The 26,735-nt window shown below is 43.4% G+C and overlaps 1 protein-coding gene across 1 annotated transcript in view; it reads left to right on the plus strand.

The window, feature by feature from the left end:
- Nucleotides 1–26,735, plus strand: part of MRAS (muscle RAS oncogene homolog) — a 48,564-nt gene that overhangs the window by 10,983 nt on the left and 10,846 nt on the right. The window lies entirely within an intron of this gene.

Here is a 26,735-nt window from a genome sequence, read left to right on the forward strand (position 1 = left end):
CATGTTCTTGTCGGTTATGCAGTCACCTCAATAGTTGGGTGGCACAGGGATTAGCATACCTGCCTCACAGCGCTGAGATTGTGGATTAGATTCCGATCAGGGCACCACTTGTGTTTAGTTTGTATGTTCTCCTCAGGTTTGTGTAGGTTTCCTCCTGGTGCTCTGGTTTCCTCCCACTTACATTCTTGTAGTTTGTGAATTTAGTAACTTCCAATGGGACAGGGACTTGTGTGATTACCTATTAGCTGTACAGTACTTCATCATATGGTGCCACTATATAATCATATCTACTGTAAGTAGAACTCACTGTAAGGTTTCAGGACAAGATATTCAGAACACTAATTATCTACATACAACTTGCAGACATGTGACCTCCTACTTCTGTTTTCTCATAATAACCTGTTAGAGTAGTAGTCTTTTTGTTGGTGGTGATACTGACTTCCGATCCTCTCGCTCCACCTGCCATCGTTCTAAAGTTTTTATCCATCCCCCTGGACCTTGCAGTCCAGCTTTTACCCTTTTGTATGTATAATACTGTTTTGGTAATTGCTTCAGAGCCTAAATTTAGTAATCTGTATAATGCCTACCCTAATTCTCAATGGGAAGGAGTTGTCCCACTAACTGCAATTTTGCTGAGCAGCTATGGCTGGTTCTGGCACAGTAGCTATACTTTTTCTCCACTCCTCCATTCTGTCTGTAATGCTGATATTCTCCTTGTACAGATGTGTCATCATGCATCTTTGCTGCTTTCGCTGCAAATTCCGCCACGCATGGCGTGAGTCACGCACCTGTGAACGGGTACGCGTGCTTCGTTCGCACCCGTGGCCCCATAGGATTGCATGGTACAAATACAGCGCATGACGTAGCGCGCGCAGCTAATCGCATGACGCGATGCAGGCACGTGTTTGCAGCATGATCGACATAGAGGCAAGAGGACACATCTGTAGATGTGATGCACACGTTAATGCGCCTAATTACTATAGGGAAGCCGGCCACTCCATCTGCCTTTATTCCATCCTTGCTCTAGTGGTCTTGGTTGCTATTTGAAATGGTGAATGTTTTGCAAGCTGTTGAAACAATGTTCAGTGAATCTATGGCAATATCATAATTATCGCACAGTGGTAATTCCCAGTCCTTCCAAGAACCAATGTTCAAAACCTCAATTCGCGAAAAACTTCTGATATACAGGGTAAGTCAAAATAATGTTCCTGATTTTCAATAATTCTTTACTCAAGTTTATTGTAATTCAAGTAAACACAATCAAAAGTAAAACTAGTTTATTTCATACAAATTACAAATGTTCAATGTGTGCTCCACGTGTAGCACGGCACACATCAAGCTGGTGATCAAGTTCCTCCCAAATTCTTTGTAGATTGTGGGGGTCCATTTCAACCAGCGTCATTGCAAGTGTGGTACAAACACATGATCCTTGATTAAATCACACGGGGTGAGATCTTGGGAATGTGGTGGCCAATGTAGCAATTTTGGAGCACCACATCTGCATGGCCAACCCATCTTGTGGCAACTGGCAACCAGTCACTGAGGCGGCCCTAAACATCGATATGGTAATGAGGAGGGGCAACATCCTCTTGAAAGATGAAGTAAGCACTGTCTTCTTCTAGCTGCGGGAGGGTCCAGCATGTCAAGGTAGGTAGTTCTTGTCAAAGTGGCTTCAGCAATAAAAATAAGGCCCATAAATCTTTTGATTAGAAATGGCACAGTAGACCTCAACTTTGTGGGGAAACATATTTGTGTTGCAAGAATGCATGGAGCACCCCAAATTCTCAAACTATGTTTGTTCACCTTCCCTGAAATGTGGAACTTTGCTTCATCACTAAAAACCAATAAGGGAAACCGTTCTCTGTTCTTCAGAGCTTGCAGCACCTGCAGACGTTAGGGTCTCCTTTTCAAACATTTCCACAGAACCTGCCATACAGACTTCTACAGGATACAAAGTTCTCGGCCTGCTCGGTAGGTGGCTCGGCCTGCTCGGTAGGTGGATTTTTGATGGCCCCTTGCAAAACTTGCACGGACATGCTACACTGCTTCTTCCCCTATAGATGGACACCCAGTATATTTTCTCCTGTAAATGCAGACCATAGGGTATATTTACTAAGGTGAGATTTTTTTAGAAGTGGAGATGTTGCCCATAGCAACCAATCAGATTCTAGCTACTATCTTCTAGAAGGTGCTAGTTAAATGTTAAGTAGAATCTGATTGGTTGCTATGGGCAACATCTACACTTCTAAAAACTCTCACTTTAGTAAATATACCCCTAAGTCTTGAAATTGTGAATACCACTTCCGAATTGACTTACCGCTTGGTGGATCTCCCAAATTCTGTCCGAAAATGCCGTTGAACACTCACGACAAACTTGTTTGTATGAAAATTAAGAACATGGAATGCCTTATGATCTCCGCTAGTCGCCATTTTCCTCAGCTGGTTCCTGATAGATGCTAGCAGAATAAAGTGGAACTGGCAGCGGTGAATATCAGCACAGACATCTTACAACATATTTTTATGCAATGTGACCAACTGAGATCACTATTCCTTACAGCAGTGATTCCAAACAACTGGGTGTCGTGGCACTCTGGGGTACCGATGGGCACTTGCAGGGGTGCAGTTTGTGGTCCATTACCAAAGTATTTACGGTCCATGTGATGGGTAAAACAAGTACTGGTGTCTGTCAATTATAATACTGTATGTGGGCAAACAGAAGCAAAATCCTGTCCACCAACACGTAACTGAACCGAAGGATGACAGGTAAGCATAATTGACTTCATTAAATATTTTTTTTTCGTGAAAAAATGCTAATACTCTAGGGCGCCATGATTCAAGAAAGTTTGAGAACCACTGCCTAAAAGATTTACTGCAGGTTTATGTGTGCGTGTGTGTGTGTGTGTGTATATATATACACGCTATATAATTTGACATGTGTGAGGTAGTATTGTCGTGTGGGTCCAGCATGAAGTGTCTAATGTCTTCATTGATGTAAGGGTCACAGGGCTTTAGGCTCCATTTGGTAGCCTGTGCTTCTTTTCATCCTATTAACCACATCTGTCCCCTATCCCGTAACCACCCATCTGTTTCTCTGCTGGTCTAGTAAGTGGTAGTATTGGATGGTTTATCTCCCCCCTCCCCATGGGACTTCTATGTAATCATAGTGCACTTAGTTGCTGGCATCATTGTCCATTAACTGGCTGTCACATTTGAGAACCAATTCTGTCACTTTCCCAAAACTGTCTTCTGTGTTCAGCCAGTCCCATTATTTTTAGTGTCAACAAAAACACATTTTATTATCTTCTGACCATCACAATGCCAAAGAGTATCATATTTTATACATTTATTTACTAGTCCCTTTCAAGGTGCATGGTCAGAAATATTTGGATTACTCCACTAGAGACTGTAGCTCTCCTCATTCTCCCCACAGCACATTGTTAAAGCTTATACTCAGCTAACGTTCCTCAATGAGAGTTGGGGTAAAATTGGTGACACTATCTATTTGGATACCTTTTTGAATAAGCTAAATGGTAACTCCAAATAAATATAACATTAAAGGAGCGTACACACGGTCAGATTTGTCAGACTTGTCAGATTTGTCAGATGAACGACTGAACGATTAAACGATTTGAACGTTTTGGACGATTTGACCAAAGTTTTGAACGATTTGAACGATTGAACGATTTTTGACTGCATTAAAATGAATGGAATCGTCCAAGTCTGACTGCAAACCCATCAGATGTCAGATATCGTTATCTGACAAACGGGAACGCGCATCGTTGATCGTCCATCGTTCAGGCATGTCAGATATGAACGATTTTTCTTCAGATATGAACTACTGAACGATTTTTTAATCGTTATCGTCCATATCTGAAGAAAAAATTTGATCGTGTGTATGCACTTGTTATCTCCTTCACTGCTAGATACAAGGCTTTGTGTTTGTTAAGAATGTTGGATAAATATTGTCTTATTTTATATTATTTAACACCAATCCAAATACACAGTACTATACAGTGAACATATATCATTCACATCTGTTCCTAGCACTGAGGAACCTTCAGTCTAAATTCCCTGCCCCCACACCAGGAACCATTTGTTTAGAAGCTACTCAACATACCAGTATCTGAGGAAGTACTGTATGTGCACCACAATGAAACTCACAATAACCTGTGAAGAAGATACAAACTCCACACAAGTAGGGCCCTGGTCAGAATTAGACCCCTGCACTGTGAGATAGTAATGTTATCCACATCGGTTCCCTCATTTAGACATTGTACTTATAGGACAACATTTACATTCAATTGTCTAAAAACTGGCCTTTGTGCCAAGTCTAAATAACTTCAAGGGCCCAGAGAAGTCACTTACTGCCAAACATGACTGTAATGGGATTCGCAGGTGGCTCTTCCTCCGCCCCTTGCCAGCTGTCCCTTTCTTAAGTGCAGATGTGGCATAATTTCAGCAGATTTCCACAAATCCATGGGATGATTGCACTGAGCCTGTAACAGATGGCATCAGACGTGTGTCATGCACTGAGATCCTTTCTCTGCACTGGCCATTCATTATTGGAAACATGAGTAACAGATTTTTGTAATTATCAACCATTCCCCTCAATAGTGCTCCTTGTTTCTGCTACCAGGCAAATAGCAGTAGGGTTTTTACCTCCTTTTTAATCACCATATCATTTTTGACAGATAAAATATGTAGTCGCTGTACATGGTTGTACAGGACAGAACTGTAATGTGTTCAGTCCGATCTGTTCCCCCATTGCCGTCTTTTTATGGCAACCAAAGACTTGTACTCATCACTTGAAAGTACAAGCTGCTACAATGTCTTCCCGCCCCCCTCCCCCTTGTATTGCTATAGTGTAATATAAATTGGCAGGGTTTCTAAAAAGTTGCCATGGCAGTTGGCGTTCGTACACACAGGCGTTGAAAAAACGCCTGTCAAAATCAGACAGCCTTGTACATAAAGAGTGCTCCCATAGACTTTCATTATCATGCTAGACTTCAGAACACTGCAGGCAATGTCTATGTCAAACTAGAATCGTCACTAGTCCAAACCTTTGGTATGCTTTAAAAATGTGCATTGAACACTTATACCCCTTTTCCACTGCTGCAATAACCCTGGTCACAGCTCGGTGGAAAAGGGTCCCTGAAAACAAAAATGTGTCAAGTGACCCAGGAATCCAACCAGGGCCGTTTCTAGTGAGGAGGGGGCCTGTGTGCAGTCTCCATCATGGGCCCCCTCCTCTCCATTCGGCAACCGGCAGCGCTCTGAGCTGTGTGCGGCCAGCGCCGGAGTTATAGACTCTGAGCACTAGAGTGTGCCCAGAGTCTATAGCACATGCACAGGTCACTGGGAAAATTGCCATGGTGGCCATTTTCCCTGTACTGTACATGCGCAAATGACGGGAAAATGGCCGCTGCAGGCATTTTCCAGACTTTTTTACACCGCTGGACCCCGCGCCTACGTGGGACTCCGGAGAGGTAAGTATATTATGGGTGCAGGGTGTGCGGTGCGGGGCCCCCTCTGGACCCAGGGGCCAGTGTGCCCTGCACCCATTATTTATACACCCCTGAATCCAACCCAGGTAGCTACCAGGATCAGACCCAGGATGGACCCGGGTAATGGTGCGACACAGGTTATCCGACCTGGGTCATGCCTAAAATGAGCTGATTGATGGTTGTGGAGCAGTCACCACCCACTTTCTATGACCTCACAAGTTTATCAGGGCAGACCCGGGTTCAGTGTGAACGGGGCTGACCTGGGAATAACACAGATCAAAGGTGCAGTGTTAACTGGATATGGCCTGGGTTGGAGCCATGTTGAAAAACCCAGGTTGGACCAAGGTTATTGGTGGAAAAGGGCTATTGGGGGTATATTCAATTAGCGATGTTAACCCACAATCCATTTAACACGACCGGCTGCATTTTCTTATTCAATTATTCCATCACAGCCCCTGAGCAGGTGAAAACCTAGGGAAAATAGCTATTTTAAGGTAAAAATGTTGGGTCTTTCTTCAGAATGGGTTAAAAGATGTGGGACAGGTGTATTTGGGTGTTGTATGGAGGAGACAGGTGTTTTTAAGATTGCAGGTGGGAGTTTCTTAAAATGACATACAAATCAACTTACAGCCATTTTTATGCACCCCAAATTAATCTAGAGAATTAATTTGCAGAAAAACACTTGCTTTCTATCAATTTTAAACTGTTCTTTTAAAAATGCAAAAAATTCAGCTATTTGAAACCTTAAACATTTTAAGAGCCCCAAATATTTTCCTTTTGGCCACTAATAGACAACTATGTTAGGCAATATTTGTTTTTATTTTTTTTAGGGCGCATGTTAATTTTCCCATTTCTCTATACACCTAACGTGACTACTAACAGCCTGAATTACTGTGTGAGTGCCTTTTAAATTGCATGGGAATTGGGAGCATACATAGCCCTGCTAAGTGAAAATTAGGCATGTTAATTACAGCCACGGGGGACAAAATTGTTTACTGTGGCTAAATGAATATGCCCCTTACTGCATATGTGTATGAGACATTGCAATCCAGATCTTGAGATATCTATCACTAACTCACAATGGAGTTGAACCAGTATTTTTGACATTTGAGTGGCCCATAACTCTGCCACTAGTGAACTGACTATGCAGTGTTTTTTTGTTTTGTTTTGTTTTTTTGCATCCTGAACTATATATTTTAAGAACCACTTTAGCTATATAGCCAGGCAATGGAGGATGTGTAGTACATGTAGCCATCACAGGGCCCGGAAACCCCCACTCTGCTCTCAAATGTTCTCTAATGATTGGAACATGCTCAGAAGTGGCCCCCTCTACCCAGGTTTCTCTATGGGGCCTTGCAATGTACTGTTGCAAGGCCCCATAGAGTTGTTGAGGGACACATACAGATGTCCTTACACCTCTTTGCTGCGGTCTTGCTAATAAGCCCCTCCGAGCTAGGTCCTGTGAGACTCTGTTATCGCCAGGCGTCCTTGTTTTTTGATTTTTTTTTTTTTTTTGCCAAAAATGTCAGCTGCGATGCAAATAGGATGCACCAGCAGACTGTGCTGATTAATTTGATATGCAACACTTGTATATCTGTGTGTGACTAAGGGGCATATTTAATTGTGGGCAAGAATAGCAAAAATCCTGCACCTGAGAGCTTTTTCCTGCAGGTGCAGGGTTTTTTAAATTTTGAGCGCCGGGAGGCTTTTTTCCTTGCATCTCCAGAGCAAGTCTGAATTTATTTATTTACTTTTTTCTAAAATCGTTAATTTTAGGTAAAATCAGTGGCACTTGCTCAGGGACCCCGCGATACCCCCACTGAGAACTACTTAAGCTATTGGAAGTTTCCAGTTAGCTTAATTAGTCCATTATTACTTATCTTCTACAGCGCTGTCTTTCTCCAGCGTTGGGACCTGGTCTCCTGCAGCAGTGAGTGTATGTGTGCCCTCCCCCTTCCCTGTAAATGGCGCTGGGGGAACGACACCTCACAGCAACCCCCTCCCCAGTGACAAGATAAAGGGGAGGCCACTGTGAGCCGCGGAGACCCCCGGGCAGGTAAGTATTTGTTTATTCTTTATTTTTTTACGAGAGGTGGGGTTTTCAGAGCTGAAGACCCCGCAACCATTTTTATTTTATTTTTTATTGGATACCGCGGGCCGGGCCGGCTCTAGTGGTCGCACAGGGGCGCCACTCATAGAGGGCGCACCGCACCCCAACATCCCGATTTCAGTGGGATATTACCGAAGTGGCCGCGGGTGGTCAAATCCGGAGGTTGGGGACCCCCACTGCCGCGGCGGTGCTGGAGACTCTGAATGGATGCTGTGCGCGACATCCATTCATTGACTGGAGAGGGGCTGGGGGAAGCCAGCTAGTGAGGCTCCCCCATCCTGATGTTATTTGGAGGCGGGCAAGCCTCCTAATAACGTCATGTAAGGGAGTAGCCTATGGTAACTAGGCCATGCCCCCACTTTCGGTCACGCGCTGGAGAGGGCCGGCACAGGGTTCTCCGACCCCTGGAGCTGGCCCTGACCGCAGGTATCTGGAGAGCGATAATCCAAAATTGTGTGCGAGGGGTGCAAGGTTTTTTACCTTCAAACCTCACGCATAATTGGATGGGAATGTAAATCCACGAATCTATCCAAGATTACTACTGTATTATTTTGTAAGTCTGTAAGGAAAATTCGGTCTTTGTATTGGTTACTTCAAATGCACTGGTGAAGAATGGGTTAATTTGCATTTCCGCAAATAGACACCAATTAGCTGTATTCTTTTCTATCATTCATCTGAACATCCAGCTCTCCGAGATCTAATTAACATTCGTAACCAGTTGATTGTTGAAAGGATCTGAGACAGCTTGAGAGAAATGCTCAGATCTTTGCCACGTTGCTGGGAAGCAGAATATATGGAGTTGTAGTATTCTGAGACCTTGGTGCCAGGATTTCAGGATGAATTATGCTGCTGTTGCACTCAGTGCAGAGAACTCTGGGAACAGCAGATTGTGATTTTACTCTATTTTCCTGACCGTAACTTGCTTTCTGCTTTTCAACAGAATTTAAAAGTAAACTTTACAGGAATTTTTTTTTTTCATTTTTGGCCATGTAAATAGTAATGAACATCTCTAAAGGACGCGCTGCCTGACTTCAAGTTGCCATAATAAGGGGTGAAATTACAGATGTGTCCTCATATACTATTGCTGAAGTGGTGCCAAACCGCTCTTCTAGGCGGTCCAGGTCACGTGCAACTTGGTTTGCGACGAGCATCTTTTCGCTCAATTATGCGGCCTGGTAGCAATGTGATGTGACAAAACTGCCTCACGAGACTGCACTGATAAATTTGCTGGGATGTGTTAAAATTTACTGCCACCCGGAATGCCGGCCGTCTGAATCCCGACGGCGGAAGGTCGACCCAGGACTAAAGATAGGCATCGGCATTTCGACACCTATCTTTAGACCCATGCCAAAATCCCCACTCCCGGCATCCCGAACGAGGTATGCCGGGGGCAGTGAAGTTGTAGCCGTGGGGGAGGGTTAGGTTTGGGCACCCCCCGGGGGGACCTAGGGTTAGGCATTTTTGGCACATCTACTCATGAAAAGAATTTGCACTTTGCTAATTGCAGTCAAGTATTCTGTTTTTCCTCCTAATTTAGCCACCAGGTGGCAGGGTTTTGTGAAATGATCTCCTTGGTCAGAAAAGTAGTATGCTAGCTTCTGCTTATGTAATTCATTTAGCGCAATAAATAGTATTCAGTGTTTATGAATGTTTGCTGTTATGTTCTAAGGAGGCTGATTATTTTTGTATTTAAAACTAACAAGTATGACTGTATTTAATGGACCTCAAAATTTTAATTTTTCAGATAACAAAATGGACTTAAAATACAGTTATCTTGACATTCCGCTTCAGCTGTTAAAACGTAAACTAACCCCCCTCGCCAGGGCCGGCTCCAGTGTTGCCGTGCCATGTGTGGAGAGGGACTCTGATGCCCCCTCACCCTGCGCGTCAGAAAAGGGGTGTGGCCTAATTATCATAGGTCATGCCCCCTAAGTGACGCTAATTGGGGGTGTGCCCATACGACACCTCCCATTTAACATCCAGCTGGGGGCAAGCCCAGCACTCCTTCAGTAGCTGGGCTGCCCCCAGCCCTCTCAATGTACTGAATAGATTCCGCGTACAGTATCCATTCCTCTTCGCCGGGGCCGGCACTGCCACACAGCTGTGACAGTGGGAGTGCCCAACCTCCCGACCACCGGCGGGACACTTCGGCCCGTGAGGTGGAACAGTGGGGCAGTGCCCGAAAAGCGGGACTGTTCCGCTGAAAATCTGGATGGTTATGAGTGGTGCGCCCTCTATGGGGTGGCGCCCCTGTTCAACCGCACTGGTCGAACATGCCTTGAGCCAGCCCTGCCCATGCTAATGTAATTGGGCTGAAGCTCCTCCCACAAATCTAGGAAAGTCCTAAAGCAGGGGTCTCTGTATCCCCTGGGAGTACGAAACGTTCAAGATGGGGTTGTGAGACGTGCACTACACTGTTTCATACACTGAAAAATGTACTATACAATTAAAATTGACAATTTCCTGTTACGGTCCAATACTGTGTACGGAGTACTTTGTGAAACAAGCTCATACTGTTGTAATATGGCGTTTGTGTGGTCAAACTGATATTGTCACATGTTCCTTTTTACTTTGTTGTTTATTTGTGTTTAAATATGTTGTATTCATGTAAAATGAGGAATTGCAGTGTGAATATGTGGTGTTAATAGTACTGTATTGAGGCACAGTTACACTTACAGTACATATTGAATTGTGAGGTTGTAGTCTAATGTGATTAAAATTCCATTAGGAAGTTTTTACTCTGGCTAATATATATCTTTTTTGTATTTTACAGATTTGAATATTTAGGGCACAGTTCTATTAAACGCGAAGTGAATAGCGCCGGGAATCATCTCCCGGAGCTATTCAATTCATTTGCGCTGCTAAACCTGACTAAGGATATCTTCTCTCATCCCTCCGGGGATGCGAGCAGAAGTCCGACAAAAGTCCAGGCGCGATGTTGTTTTCTGCCCTTGGCGCTGGGAAAACAGCATTGCGTCGGGAAGTTTAGTCGGAGAATGCCTCACGCCTAAACACCCGGTTTAAGGCGCGAGAACGCGCCTTCCCCGAACTAACTTTGCGCAGCAATGAATAGCTTCGGGAGCTCAATCCCGGCGCTATTCACTTTGCTTGGATGGATGTTCTCTCATTTTTCTAATATTGGATGTTAGTTGATTGTCACATACCCGGTTCTGAGATACTCCAGTCTCTAACCACTATTTGTAACTTTGTCAAGATCAGCACTTGCTTGAGCCTGCATGACGTGGGTCTAACAGAGTTAATCAAAAAAAAAACCTAGACTGTCTACAGAAATGATTACACTCCTAGGGGTAAATTCACTAAGATCGACTGACATCGAATGAGGCAAATTTGGCCGTTAAATGAATATTCGGAATTTACTATAAGTTAAACCCTGCCGACTTTGCTCCATTCAATGTCTAAATCTCTGCCGACAATACCTGTAACTTGGACGGTGACATGTTTTATGACATGGGCAATCAGTCCAACTCTGCAGCCTTTTGCCATAAACATCAATAGGACCTGGAAATTTACTAAGGATTCACATTTGTTTTAACGATCGAAATACAGTGCAAATCGGCCGCAAAAGACACAAAAAATAACCCAAATACAAATCTCAAATAGAACACCTTTTTCATTCGAGTTTCACATCTAAACCGACACGGATGCATGCACGGATCAGGGAGATCTGTGATTACATGCATCTGTGTGTTAAAAAAAATAAAAAAAAGGCCCGTTTGTGCTACTCCATTTAAAAAAATAACCTATGTAAAAATAGAAAGAAAAATGCTCCCCCCCCCCCCCCCCCCCAAAAAAAAAAAACTAGCATCGGGCTCTGGAGACCCAGTATTGGTTGTGCTAAATGCAGGTGACAAATGACGTAGGGGTCCCCTGTATTAAGTACAGCCAGCACCAGGCTATTCAGAGCCAGCACTGGTTGCCAAAATAAAGGGGACAGTCCTGGATCTGGAAATACAGGGGGAAAAAATGTGTAGAGTTCCCCTGTAAATTCTAGCACCAAACTTTTTCTAGCGGGTGGGTTATGCCACAGCCAGGGGATCCCTTTCACCAAGTCCACCAGCCAAAGCATTACCCCTGACCGCTAGTCAGCCCAGGCTGGGGACCAATAAAGAGGTCTCCCTCTCCAGGGCACCCCAGGCCTAGGCTGATTGCCCAGGGCTATCCCTTTCACCCCTGGCCGGTGGGTGCTGGGGTGATTATGTAGTGTGGTGCAATTAATAGAAAAAATATTGTCTTTTGCTGTGGAACTACATTAAGGGCCTGCTGGTACCTGTAGTTCCACAGCAAAAGAAATATTAAAAAAAACACAGTACACAAACACCGTGACAGTAAAAGTTCAATAAAACATACACTCACTATCTCACAATTTTGCCTATGTATCTCTGAAGCCCTCAGCTCCACTTGTCCAGTAAGAATCCATAGGGTACTGGGAAAAAAAACTATACTCCTCTCCACCTAGACGTGGATCACATCCTCATCTGTCCACATAGGCATCCACGGGCTTGGCAAAAAAACCAAAAAAAAAGAAAATACGCGGACCATCGAACTTCGTACTGTCCTCTAAGGACAGTACTAACCGAATGACCGCTCTGCCATAGGATTTCACTATAGGAATCCCAGTGCTGAGCTTCCATTGGCTGTGAGGCAAGCCTTCCGCCTCTTAGCCAATGAACGGGTCCCACCATTGGCTTCAATGGTGAGAACAGTGAAAGTAACCTAGTATCTCTTCCCCTCATTAATAATTTCCCAATGATTGCCACCACAGAAGGTGATTCAGGAGCAACACACATTCAGGAGCAACTCCGAGTAGGAAACTTCTGAGCTACCTACACAAGTCCCAGTTATCATTACCCAAATAATAACCTGTAGTACAGATGTTTCATGGATAAGCCAAATTCAAGTGCAAAATGGATTCAATAAGGATCAAAGACAAATCTTATTAAGTGAAGTTTAATATGAGAGAGATGCTCACAATGCTTAAAGTATATACAAAAACAAGAATGACAGACAAAGATGGTCTCGGGCAAATACTTATAACAGTCTCGATTACTTGAATTTGTTTGCTGGGAGATGCAAGAAGATGGAGCAATTCCCAATGTCCCTGCCTGGGCTGTCACTCACAGACCTCCTTCTGCTGGCTCACTGCTAATTAGATTTTGTAGCTTTTTGTCCAGAGTATGCTTAAACCAACTGTCTGAAGTGAGGGAAAGTTAATATCTCCACAGGAGTGCATCCGAGAAGGAGAATATGGGATTCAAATAATACAGCATCTTATTACCAAAAAATAGTTTGGATATGTGAATATATAATATGGGGGTCTTCTAATGTTATATTACCTAATTTATTCCTTTTTTCCTAAATGGAATTTTGTCATGGCTGGAGGGGTCTTTGGTATAGTGTCTGATGTTTCCCAGATCAATGTTCACATGATATGTTAACCCAGAGTTGCCTACCCTCCCGAATTTCGCAGGAGTCTCCCGAATAAAGGTGGGAGCCCCTGCTACCCTGCAAAGTAGGTTGAATGCCCCGCATTCCCTCTGCCCTGTCTAAAAATCCAGACTGCGCATGCGCGAGTCCGGAGGTAAAGGGGGCGGGGCCTGATCTTAAGACGCAGGGGCGTACTCACCGGGTGCAGGGAGGCAGGAGTGTGGCTGCTGCTGGCCCGGAGATCTCTTGTGCACACCTTCCCCTGCTCACAGACTGCTGCTCCCAGCATTCCCTAGCCAGCCTGCGATGACAGGGGGGAGGAGCCGACACCGGAGGGACACTAAAGACAGAGACAGAGGAGCTGCCTGAGACTGTGAGTGTAGAGCTCACAGCAGCTCCTGCCAAATGTACAACTCATGTCAGTGCCGTGGGGGAAGGAGGGAGATCTATTACTGTGTGTTTGTATGTGTGTGTGTAGTAGTAATGTGTGTGACTGTGTGTGGGGGGGTGAAATCTTCATGTGATGTGTGTTACTGACTGTGTGTCTGTGTGTGAGAGATTGTGTGTGTGACTGTGTGTGAATCTATTCATGGGATGTGTGTGTGAGACTGTGTGTGTGTGAGACTGTATGAGACTGTGTATGTGAGACTGTGTGAAACTGTGTGTGTGTGAGACTGTGTGTGTGAATCTATTCATTGGATGTGTGTGTGAGACTGTGTGTATGAATCTATTCATGGGATGTGTGTGTGAGACTATTCATGGGATGTGTGTGTGAGACTGTGGACCTCATTCAGAGTCGGTCGAAGCGGCCGCTCGGTCGTACGGGAAAAGGGTCCGGATATGCAAATGATTCCCTTGCAAGTTGCGTCCCTAAGTTAGGATCGGTACCTGGCCGACCAAGGGGAGGAAGCGGCCGGAAGACAAATAAATACGCCCCCTTCTCGTACGCATTACACGTCATCTCCGGCATATAAGGATTAATCGAGACCATCGGAACTGGTCGTAGAGCTTAAGGTTGACCATACCCTCTCTTAAGCTCTACGATCATGTCAGTGTAAAAACCTCCCATGTCACATGTGCCATGACGCTACTTTGTTAATTATGCACTCCCATAAACCGTATGCACTCCCATAAAACGCCGTTCACATAATTAGGCACGCCTGCGTTCGGATCTCCACTCCCCCGTTTTCAAGCACCTTCCCCTGTTCCCACCCACAAACGCCTCAATCTGTCACTCAAACTACCGACCTGGCTGTGTTCAAGGAGAGGGAAATTTCTGATCGTAGCGGCTAGTTTGCGCACGCGCATTGCGAACTTTACGCATGCGCAGTATAGCGAACATCGGTGGCGTACGACCATGTGGCCGCTTGGACCAACTCTGAATGAGGTCCCATGTGTGTGAGACTGTGTGTATGAATCTATTCATGGGATGTGTGTGTGAGACTGTGTGTGAATCTATTCATGGGATGTGTGTGTGACTGTGTATGAATCTATTCATGGGATGTGTGTGTGACTGTATGAATTTATTAATGGGATGTGTGTGTGTGACTGTGTATGAATCTATTAATGGGATGTGTGTGTGTGAGACTGTGTGTGTGAATCTATTCATGGGATATGTGTGTGAAACTGTGTGTGACTGTGTATGAATCTATTAATGGGATGTGTGTGTGCGACTGTGTGTGTGAATCTATTCATATAAATGAGTGTGTGTGGGGGGGAATCTATTATTGTCAATATGCCAGGGTAGAGATGTATTAATGTCAGTGGGGGAGCTAGGGAGTCAGCCTTAACAATACTGGATCAGAACCTCTATATACCCCTGCCTGTACCTTCTAAAACCCTTCCTATAAACCTCTAAGGATGACGCTAATTTGCGTACGCAGTCATACCATAAATAAAGACTTAGACGTGGAATCTGTGGTTCCAAAGCACAAGTGTTATTCAGGTAAAAGTTCAGACAGTTACACGCAATTGATCCAGACACAATTTAGGCGCAAAAGGAAAATTATACAGACCCAAGTACAGTATACATACGCAGGCGCTTCCGGACCCGGAGATAGGCATCAGCAAGAGGCCCCTAGTCATACAGCGTTCAGCACGAAGACTGAGAACCAGCATTCGTGCACACATATTTATACCCCCCCAGAATAAACAGGACAATAGGGAAGTTTGTTGCTGGTGTCATTGGTTCCCAGGGGAGAAGCATCTGTTACAGCACATTTAACAGGCTAGTTCAAATAGACTCTCCTTGCCTCTAACAGCTGGGGATCTTCCTCTTCACGCCCCCTGCAACGTCCTAACAGTTGTTCCTAAAATATACATTTTGTTGCTTGTAGGCTCTGCAATCCATAACTTCGAGAATGCATGATGCGATCTCCCCACCGATAACACCGGAATACTGTAAAAAGAGTATGCATCGGTACAACTCCAAACACAACTTGTTTAGCATGTATAATACATTAGTTATCAAATATCTTTATTTCTCAGCATTTAAACTAACTGAACCAACTTAAATCATACACTTTAAAGCGTATTGAACCTTATGTGTGAATATGTAATGTGTGGGTATTCAGGGTTTGATATAAGGCCGCTAGTTAACTTGGGGCAGATGCGTGCGCATAAAGCTAATAAAACAGCGGTTTCATACAAAGTCCTATGCATTCGCTAATATGCGACTAGTTAACAGCGCAATTGTGTGTATTAATGTGTGTATGAGAAATGGTGAAAGATGCAAATGCATGGTGCTATTAGTATTATCGCCACGTGTACTAAAATGTGAGTTTATCTAAAATGGCGCTTAGGTGGCCATTCGCAAAATGGCGTCTTGCGATCTCATTTTCAAGATGGCGTCTTGCGGCCATTTGCAAGATGGCGTCGCCGTGATTAAATTTTAAACTGAACTTGCCTCAGCCAATTATTCAGCTTTGACAGCTTATAGGAATATATATGCCCATAGGTGTAGCTAGACATGCCCTTTGGGTGGAGCAGACCATGCCCCCACAACTGCGCGCGATGCATTCTGCAGCCATCTGCAATCTCCCTCAAAGTAATTTTCAAAAGTAGGTAAGTATGTGTTAACCTACTCTCCATATCAGTCACCATGCAAAACTATGAACTTCTCATAAACAGTTCTCTTAAGACTTGGGCATCTCTCTACATCTTCCTGACCCCCTGTCTCCAAGCAGGACAGCAGAGAGAAACAATGAATGCACAGATCTAATTCTGGCATTCCCATGTAATATTTCCCTGACAATGATGAGGATGTTCTTAGATGGCAGACATTTCAGTGCCTGTGCCATCACTAGCCCGACCTCTGTAAATCCACATTTTTTTTTTTTCCTTCCACCTCATGCCTCAGATTGTCACTCAAACTCTGCCTGTTCTATTACAGAACTTATCCATCCTAACATGGCTGCCTGCTGCAGAGTAGTGAAAGAACATGATGGACATATTTAGTTAAGCATAAACACATCCATTGATACATAAACAAATTAGCTTTAAATGCTCTTTAAAGCTTTGATTTTGTAGTGCTCTTAGATGGTAAGCTTGTCTGTACACGTATATAATTACCTTGTTTCAATGTCCTTTGTTTACTTCCCCCTCGCTGTACTGCACTGAGTTGTATATTGAACCTTTTTAACCTATTTTAACATTTCAATTAATTAATGGCTCTGACAGTTTAATACTTGTGAACAGGGCCGTAGCTAGGGGGCGCTGTTTGGGCCTGTCAAATTTCTGTTATCATTCTCACTTGTAGCTTCCTCTTATTTCATCCCCAGCATCTCTTGGCCTCTCCTATCTCTTCCCTGGCCCTTTCCCATTAGGCCATTCCCCTTTTTTGGGTGCATTATGTCCCTTTTAAAAATGAGGGTGGCAGCAATGCTCTTTCTGGCACAGGGCACCAAAAATTCTAGTTACGGCTCTGCTTGTGAAGCCCCTGCTCACCAGTATAGTGTGCGCTACGAACTTTCAATGCTTTCTTCTCTCTTGGCTGATCTATCAATGGTGCCTCCACCTAGTCTTGTAATTCACCCCTTCTCCTTCCCACTGTAACCCTATTGTTGAAGCGGTCCTTGGAACACTCCCAACAGGTACTTAAATAGTATAAGTAAAGTTTTGCCCTCTATACATTTGGGGTTCTCTCTGGCCTTCTCAGTAGCAATTGGACATGGTAAAAACATATTTAGAAGTAAATATTATTTTATTTGACTGATCTCTCCCTCAGTGTTCACTTAGGGCTAGATTCAATTAGCGGCAAATAGCCGAGAAAGACGATAAGCGCAATGTTTTCGCCTGTTTTCAGGTGAAGTTTTGGCCTACTTACAGTGCGCGCTCCCGCTTTTCACCCTATTCAATTGCAAAACAGGCGAAAACGCATATGTGTGAATGCAGCGAAAAGGACAGTTTTTCTGGGGGGAAATCAGTCTGTACCCCCTAAAAAGCCTACCTGACCCGGGGAATCAACATAGAAGTGTATCAATAGACCTAATGTATTTTAATTGAGTCATAATGCTGTTATTTGCATAAGTGTGAAAAAATTATAAAATTGGGAAAAATGGTTGTAGTTAAATTTGGGGTTCATTTAAATGGGTACTAGTGTATTTTTGTGTCTAAAGTGCATTATTACAAAAGTTTTAGAAAAATACACCTGCAGCAGCCTCCTGCAAACTTAAAAACACCTGTCCCATCCATACAGCACCCCAAAATACCCGAACCAATACTTTATACCCACTTTCCAACACTTTTTTTACATTTTCGCACCCAAAATTGACATGTATTTAGATCATTTAAAATATATATTTATATATTTTAAATTAATTTTTTTTCTAATTAGTCATTAGGGGGTATCCAAAGGGTTTTGAACCCAGTCCCCACATTTTTAGGCAATGCTAGGGATTTTGTACATCTTTTCTCCTGCCTTTGGGTGGAGAAACTTTTTCACCTGCTTTAGCGTATGGACTTTTCGCACATGCGAAAATGTTCCGGAATTGAATAGGGCGGGAATAAGGCAAAAACCTCGCTTAGGTGAAACTTTTTCGGCGATCACGGCTTTAATAAATAATAAAATGGTAATTATCATATCCAGTTAGTGAATCTTCATGCTAAATGAATAATTGTTACTAAGTAACAGTACAGATGCACAACTAACAATCTCCAATCTACCTGAATAACACATTAAAAACACTTTCCCTTTAGAGAAATATCAATACCGCTTTCAGACATAGCCTTTTGACCCAAAATATTGCTGGGGCTTGTGACTTGACGGGTCTTGGCTATGTGTGAACAGACCCGACTCTGGTCTGATGTCCCAGGCCCGCGACCCTACTTGGTACCAGGGATATTTGCGGGACTGACCCAGGTCGCCTGTAGTGCAGATTAGTATGAGCCAAAAAGTGTCCCCTTTTACACTACAAGCAATAACCCAGGTTATTGCACGTGAACGTGCAGCAACCTGGGTTACTGTGCAGTGTAAGAGAGACAGGTTGAAATAAGCCGGCTCGCATTTCAACCCTGGTCACAAGAAGGGTTGAACGCGTGTTTGACCCGGCTCGCGGTGCAGGGTGACCCGGATCCTCTTCACTGCATAGGAAGAGCCATCGCTTGGAGAGGAGATCATCTCCAAGCGCCGGCTCAGCACGGAATGTCGGTGACGTCAACGAAAGGGGTCAGCCGGGTTGCACCCGATATAGGAGTGTGAACAAAATCCTGTGAGCGACCCGGGATACCAATGTGAAAGGGGTATCAGTGACTTACACTGAATACCAAAGCAGACACAGGTTCAGTGTGAATGGGATTGACCCGGAAATTTCCTGGGCCCAAGGTGTAGTGTGAAAGGGGCCCCTAGCTGAGTTGAAGCAGTGTTCAAAAACCTGGGTCGGAGCCCCAGCTCATGTCTGAAAGGGGTATAAATTTAAATTATAGTAAGGTTTTCTGACTGGTTACACTATATACTTCTGAGTTTAGAGTGGGATTACCTTTTACTATTTAGTGCCCTATGGGAGCTTCTAAAATGTAGGCATGCCTCTGCAGAATTCCAAAACATTACATAGATAAACTTTATATATTGTATGCAAAGTAAAGTGTAGTGCAAATGAAAGAAGTAAAAATATTGTCTTTTGCAGTATAACTACAGGTCCCAACAAGCCTCCCCCACATGCTGGTACCTGTAGATGATAAACATTTTCAAGAATGCAGTATAATTATATCGGTGGATAAATGGGTACATTCAATATGTAGCAACAATAGATTATTGGATTATTTTTAATTTAATTTATTTACATATGCATACATGTATACTAACTGTTTATATGTTTGTGTGTGTGTGTGTGTGTGTATGTGTGTATATATATATATATTTTACATTATTAATTACTTTTTATTCAATTTTATTTTTAATTGTATATTCATATTGCTATATATTATTGAATCCATCAATTTTTCACTGAATAGATAGTATTTATATATCTGTTTAAAATGAAATATGAGGTCATTATATGATTTGGATAGATGTGGTCTAGGAATTTTTCATATATATATGTATAGGTGCCTAGACGTATACATGTAACATATACATGTTAAATAAGAATATACTATAAGCTGTGATGTGACCATAGAAGTGCATAGATATGCACGCTTTGTGCAATAGAATTTCCTAATAGATCTTTGAACTATAAATAATCCAACTTTTGGATATTCATTACGCAGTTCCCTTGAAAATCTTTAATTGTTGAAAGCATTGATTCTTCACAGCTGATCACTGGGTATAAATGAAGTGAGGTCTGCTCACAGACATCATTATCTCCTGAGGAAGCTGCCAAGATTTTTTGGAGGCGGAGAAACGCGTAGAGACTCATTACATTTCCCTTTTTTCACCTGCATTATGCTGCTCCCTGCCTTATGCTGACCGGTCTACTCTATTACATATCCACTCTGGGCTATGCGATACTGGAACAGAGACCAGACCACGGCAGCAGGAGAGACGGACGCCCTATCCCACGCTGAGTGAGTCACAAGCATTCGGCTCCATTCACATTGAACTGTACGCTCCACTTGGTACCACAGACCAGAACACGGCAGCAGGATACTGGGATAGAGACCAGACCACGGCGGTAGGAGAGACGGACGCCTTATCCTACGCTGAGTGAGTCACAATTATTCGGCTCTATTCAGCTCCATTCACATTGAACTGTACGCTCCACTTGGTACCACAGACCAGAACACGGAAGCAGGATACTGGGATAGAGACCAGACCACGGCGGTAGGAGAGACGGACGCCTTATCCTACGCTGAGTGAGTCACAATTATTCGGCTCTATTCAGCTCCATTCACATTGGACTGTATACTCCACTTGGTGCCACAGACCAGAATACGGCAGCAGGATTTAGATGCCTGCCCTATTCCACGCTGACGGAGCCATATACCCCATATTCGGAGAAGGGGGAGAGAAAAAAACAGCGGTGAGATCAACTTTTTTCTTCTGTATATCAGCAGTTTTATACACCGCTGTGGATAAGTGACACCAGGATTGATTTAAGTATCCGTGAGCCCAATAGGCAACACTCCTGTGGGACTAACATATCTCAGACACTTATGAGCAAATTGCAAAAAAGCATTTTGGAGCCATTTATTGTCGTATTAATTCTAACAGGAGCCCGATATATATTCAGACACTATCTTTAATGTCCCATCTATGTGTGGTAATTTTTCCAAAGGACAATTAATACCCACATATAGATAGATAGATATATATATATACTTTTTAGTGCCTCTCCCAGTGGGATAGAGACTGTTCCTTAATACAAACAATTCAGCAGTGGAAGTTCTGTGTGTTTATATATACAAAAGGATACAAATTTACAACAGTGTCATCATCAAATAGATACACGAGTATCATATTGTAAAATACCCTTGGAACAGACCGTTCATACTGAACGGAATACCCACCTATGTATTCTTATTGTTCTAATTTTTTATTTTTGTCTTTTTATATATTAGATATTTTATTGACCAATTGGTATATTTTATATGTTGTAGATTATATGTGACATGTGTATTCTATATATGTGATTCATTCTAATATAAATAATTTTTTGGTAATAAATTATTGGACATAAGACAGCGCCTATTTACTTTTTCCTTTTTTTCTATTTTTTGGTGTTCTATATTACCACCTATTGTCAAATGGGCTGCAGTCTGAACGTCTAATATTTATTGTAGTAAATACTTTCCATCACATCTGTCCTAATAGGTGCAGCGCCAGATTTTTGTTGTTGTACCTGTAGTTCACCTGCAAATGAAATATTAAAGACAGTACACACACTGTGAGAGTACAGTTTTATTAAAACATACATACAAACTCTCTATCTCTATCGATGGCTTTCTTTTTGTGTGGGTGATCGCTATGCCATTGCAATGCTAGCACGCGCACTGCGATGCATGCACAGTACCCATCATTGACTGATCTGCGTACACTGATGCAATTGTGATCTGTAATGAATCAGACCCTCTGTGTGGTCCTCACACTGTAGGTGCATCCTCCGTGTTCCGCTGTTACCTCAGACTTCTGCCCACACCCTGGCAGCCATTTTCAGCACGATCCTCCTCCTGCGGGTCACCAGCCCTCTCTATAACTTATCTCTGTTTACATCTGTGAGTTTCGCCAGAGCTGGAGCCCCACACTCAGGCCATTACCTCTGGAACTGCTCTCCCTTTCCCCTCTCCAGATATAGGAAAGCCAAAAGGACTCTCCCTGTCCAGTCAGTTACCTCAGTCACTCTCCTTGCCTCAGTGCTATTTATATCTCCGCTTGGGTTGCAATGAAAAGCCTTCAAAATCACCCCATAGCTAACTGCATAATAAACACTCCTACATGAATTCCCTCACTACCATCTAATGGCCTGTTTCAGAGACAAACTGCAATGCATACACTCACTGATCGCAGTTGCTAAAACTTACGCAGAGCAGGCAGCCATGCTTCATATGCGGCAAGTCTGACCAGCTGCAGACTCTAGCAGCACGAGAGCTCACTGCATGTCAGAAGAGCTGCAAAGAGATCGCAATGCCCAATTTATGCACACCCATGAAACTGCATTTAAACTGTCACACACTCCCCCCAAACACTGACTACCTGTCACTCACTTTACGAATGGACCCTCCATGCGGCCATAATATCAAACCAATCACTGCTGGTGCACAGTGCGGCTTACATGTATGCGCAATGGCAAACAATCGCTCAATCTGCATAAATATCAGTATTGCATCCATCTCTAAATCTGGTCCTAAATCCCCGAGCATGGGGCTTCTGGAAAGCTGTGGAAGGCTGACAGCTGCTGGCAGTGACATACATAGTGCCCCGTCAGATAGTCCGGGCATGGATTCGGAGTTGAGTAGTTAAGTGTCAGTCCACTTTCTCTCTTTTCCAACACCACACACACACACACACACACACACACACTTGAAGTATTTTTACCTGGTCCCTAGTTGTTAATACTGCATTAACAATAGAATTAATATATACATACAATTATTTACAACACTAAGATCCATTTATTTTACATAGAATAGAGCTAACCACAGCTCAAAACCGGGTTTCATTTGTTTGCCACACAGAGTAAGATTGTAAAGAAAATGTTTGTTCCTTCTGTTTATGCTGATGGAGATTTGGGTACTGTGAACCTATACAAAGGGTCTGGATATAGTATATAATATATATTAGTATGGCAACTGTTCATACAGAGCGTATTTACAGCCAGCAATTGGGATTACGGCAGTAGTCACTATGTTGACAAGGTATTAGCAATGGCAGATCTGTACCACCATGCTGCATATGCTTCTAGGTCCCCTTATACAGCACTCTACTCATTTTACAGTAATCTCTTACCATCCATGTCTGCGCTTTGTATTGTCTTGTAAATATGCAGTCAAACCCCCGAAAATGACATCTTTGGGGGTTCAACCACATTTTTCCATATGCACCAAGCTCTAGAACTTGTACCCGATAGGCAATACCATTTATAGATTGCGTTGCCTAATAGAAGCCTACAGACTTCTTACAGGGAAACTTTCCAGAGAAACAATAGGATCCCCCACTGCTCGCGCATGTGCTGGCCAGTGGTATAACCTCTCCTGAATACAGGTGCCCTGCGGCTCACGCCAAATGTATACCCCTTCTAAATACAATAAAGCAGTAAAAGCCCTGTATTCTGAAGTGTTGTGAAAAGGGTCTTTCACTGCTACGTGAATAGACCCCCTAATGCATGAGTTGCACAACAGTTACAATAGTAGTTGCCATAGGGAATGGTGCCCAGAGATAAGTATGCTGTTTCTGCCAAGTACCAGAACTAAATGCTGCAATATTAATGGGAGATTTTGGGCAAAAGCTCTGCCTCATATCTGCTGCTTTGTCCGGCTTCACCATTGCCTTTAGTATTTGTATATTCATAAGAAAACTCTACAGCAGTGATTCTCACCCTGAAGTTTCCCCAACAGGTCATGTTTTGAGGCTTATGTCTCTGGAAGCAGGTGGGATCATTTCTAACCCAGAAAATAGATTCAGTCACCTGTGTATGACTAAAGAAATCCACAAAACATGACCTGTTGTGGTATGTATGGTCTGTTTGAATGAAGATGTTCGGTTTTCTGCCCAGAGAATGCACATCAAAAAATCTATAGATCAGTGTTTCTCAATCGTTTGTTTGTTTTTTTCCAACTGAAAAGCCTGTTTTGTTTTTTGTACTTCCAACACTTGTAATGACTGTAAATTGCTGTTAGATAAAATGTTTAGGTGGGGAAATGATTAAGAATTTTAACAAATTACAAGAGAATATGTGATCAAGGACTGTGGCCCTCATTCAGAGGAGGTCGCAAGAAGTGATCGCTCTCCCTGAATGAGGGCGGGCGCTTCTTCTTCTTTTTTTTTTTTTTTTTTTGTGCGACCTCCTGGTCGCTAGCTAAGCTGTGGGTTACCACCACCCACAGCTTAGCGACCAACCAGGGTGATGGTCGTGATGGTCAAGACCATCGCGACCATCGGGGCTTACGACGAGACCCTAAGGTTGGGTCTCGGCACCCGCAAGCCCCAGGGAGCTTCCTGCTTGTGATCGAGCAGGAAACTCCCCACTGACATCACTGCTGATGTCAATGCGGCCGCTCACAAAACGGCAAGCGTTCCGTTAGGGATGCCTCCGTTTGTGTAACCACCCCCCCGCCCCGCCTACAAAACGGGGCGAGCTGTCGATCAACATCGACAGCCGACCCTTTTGTAGTGAGCTCCGGAGCAAGTGAGAGTTTCTCTCTCGCTCTGGGGCTTGCACACGCGCAGTGCGGCCACTGCGCGTGTGCAGGACCGAAACATCAAGTCGGTTGCAAGCGCTCATCGCTTGCGACCGACTCTGAACGAGGTCCTGAGTCTCCAAATTGGGGAGGAGGAAGTGGCTAGGCTGGTGGAGTAACAGCTTCTGCTCATGGAAGCTTGTCTGCCAACAATAGCTGCCAAAATTTGCCCCGCCCCTCCCCAGATGCCAAGCCATTATTGAAATTTTCATTTCCTCAACATTACAGCAAGTACCCCAGGTTGAGAACAATTGCTATAGATAATGCATGACACATTAGCTGTACTTAATGGACTAAAACCATTCATATGACTTTTCTACTGGATCTAATCCAAATGTTATCCCACAGTTTTAAACTCTGACCTCGCATTCATCTTAACTGGCACAAAATTAAATACTGCACAGTAGATTGGTTTTTAGTTGGTGTTAAAATGCAGACAGCTTGTCTCAGTCATCTATATCCCATTGTCTCTCTTCTTTCATTGAGATCTGATGTGGAGGGGTTAACACTGCATGAAAGCTGTTCATTAAAAATACTCTTATTTTTCACATTCTCCCGCTGACTCATTGGTGTCTTGTGCTCATACTTTAGTTTTGCAACCATCGCATTCTTAAGTTATGAATCGGAAGTGAATTAGGCAGTTTCACGCTGGCAGCTGCTGAGCTGTATTAATGCTCCATTCTAATGCAGAGTGTAGAACCTGGCGCCAGGCACAATAGAAAGTGAAGGGACAGAGGAGATGATCGGTAATCTAGGAAACTGCAGAAGCAAGAAAAATTCCTGGTTATGAACAGATTCTCATGTGAACAACTTCGCTTAACTTTGTAACTGGCAGTGGTATAGGATTATGGTATAGGAATCTGTTTCTGGGGTACTTTAGTGATCTTTGTCCATTTTATGGCCAAATGTTAGAGTAATCTTAACTAAAGCCCCCCCCCATATATCTGCAATGTATTGGGGCAATTGCTCAATAGCCAGACTGGGTCGGGGCTTCTGTGAAATCAAACATGTTGAATTTCCCTGACTTGCTGATCCCGACCAAATTATTATCAGAGTCGGCAAATAGGGGATTTTTATCATGAAGAATTTCAGATTCTATGCTGGATAGGCGAACAGATTGGGTAAGCTGCTGGCAGATGAATGGTGCCCTTAACTTTCCAACATATTAGAGCATCAAAGGAAACACACACATACACTATAATCATGACTAGAACATACAAACTCTAAACAGATAGGACTGTTTGTAATGGAACACCTAACTCTGATGTATAGATGCAATGCCAACCACTGTGCATGGCTAAAGTGTCACTATTTCACTAGAATGTAAACATTTTTATTATAAATATTTGTTGAACCCGTACACACAAATGAAAACTATTCATAAATAACATAGGGGCATATCCAAGCACAGGATTTTGGCCGCAAAAAAAACTTTGCACATCTTATGCCCAATTTTGGATTACCAAAGATAGAATGCTCCCGATACCTGTGTTATGCAATGTAGAAAAAAATGGTCACAAAATCCTGCGGGGGAGACAAAAATGTGGCATGGAAAACACTGGGCACTCACCAATGTGTTCTGCCACTGCCTGATCTCTCAACCTCCCTATCAGCCCCCTCCTGTTGGTCAAGTTGCAGAGGAGGAGGGGGCAAATGGGAGATGTAGTCCCTGGTTGGATTAGGGGTATTGTGCGGGGAGGGGATGCAGGGTTACCAGCTGTAGCATATTGTGGGGTGGGTGCAAGGTTAGCAGTGGTAATGTATGTAGTGGGTGCAGGGTTAGCGGTGGTAGTATGTATGTGTTGAGGGGGTGCAGGGTTAGGGGTAGTACCTATCCTACGTTGGAGAACAGACTGAGGAGGACAGTGCTGCAGAAGGTGAGTAATTAAGGACTAATTAAGGTAATTGGAAACTTCCAGTTGTTTCATTAGTCATTAATGGGACTGTCCAGAGCAGGCGCAGACCATTTTTTCTTAAAATATGGATTTTACGAAAAATTAGACCTGCTCTTGAGGCGTAACCCCTCCTCCCCAAACCCTACACCCAAATAGATACCAAAAATGTCACATCTGCAGGAAAAACCTTGCAGGTGCGAGATTCTTGGTAGACTCCCTAAGTGGACATGCCCCACAGTGTGACCATCACTGAACCTGTCATTACAAACAGCCTGCAAATGGAGCTTAGAAAAACATGACCATTAAATTATAAGACTCCGATATCAGTATAGGAAGAGGGGACTATTTGCCTGATCCCATTATAGAACTCACTCAGAAAAAAATTTAGAAATCACGCGTTGCCACAGATACAGAGAACTCTTCTCAGGAAATGTGTATCAGCAGAAATGT

Source organism: Taudactylus pleione, unplaced genomic scaffold, assembly GCF_031769625.1.
Source record: "Taudactylus pleione unplaced genomic scaffold, aTauple2 ptg000138l, whole genome shotgun sequence".
NCBI classification, from domain to species: Eukaryota; Metazoa; Chordata; class Amphibia; order Anura; family Myobatrachidae; genus Taudactylus; species Taudactylus pleione.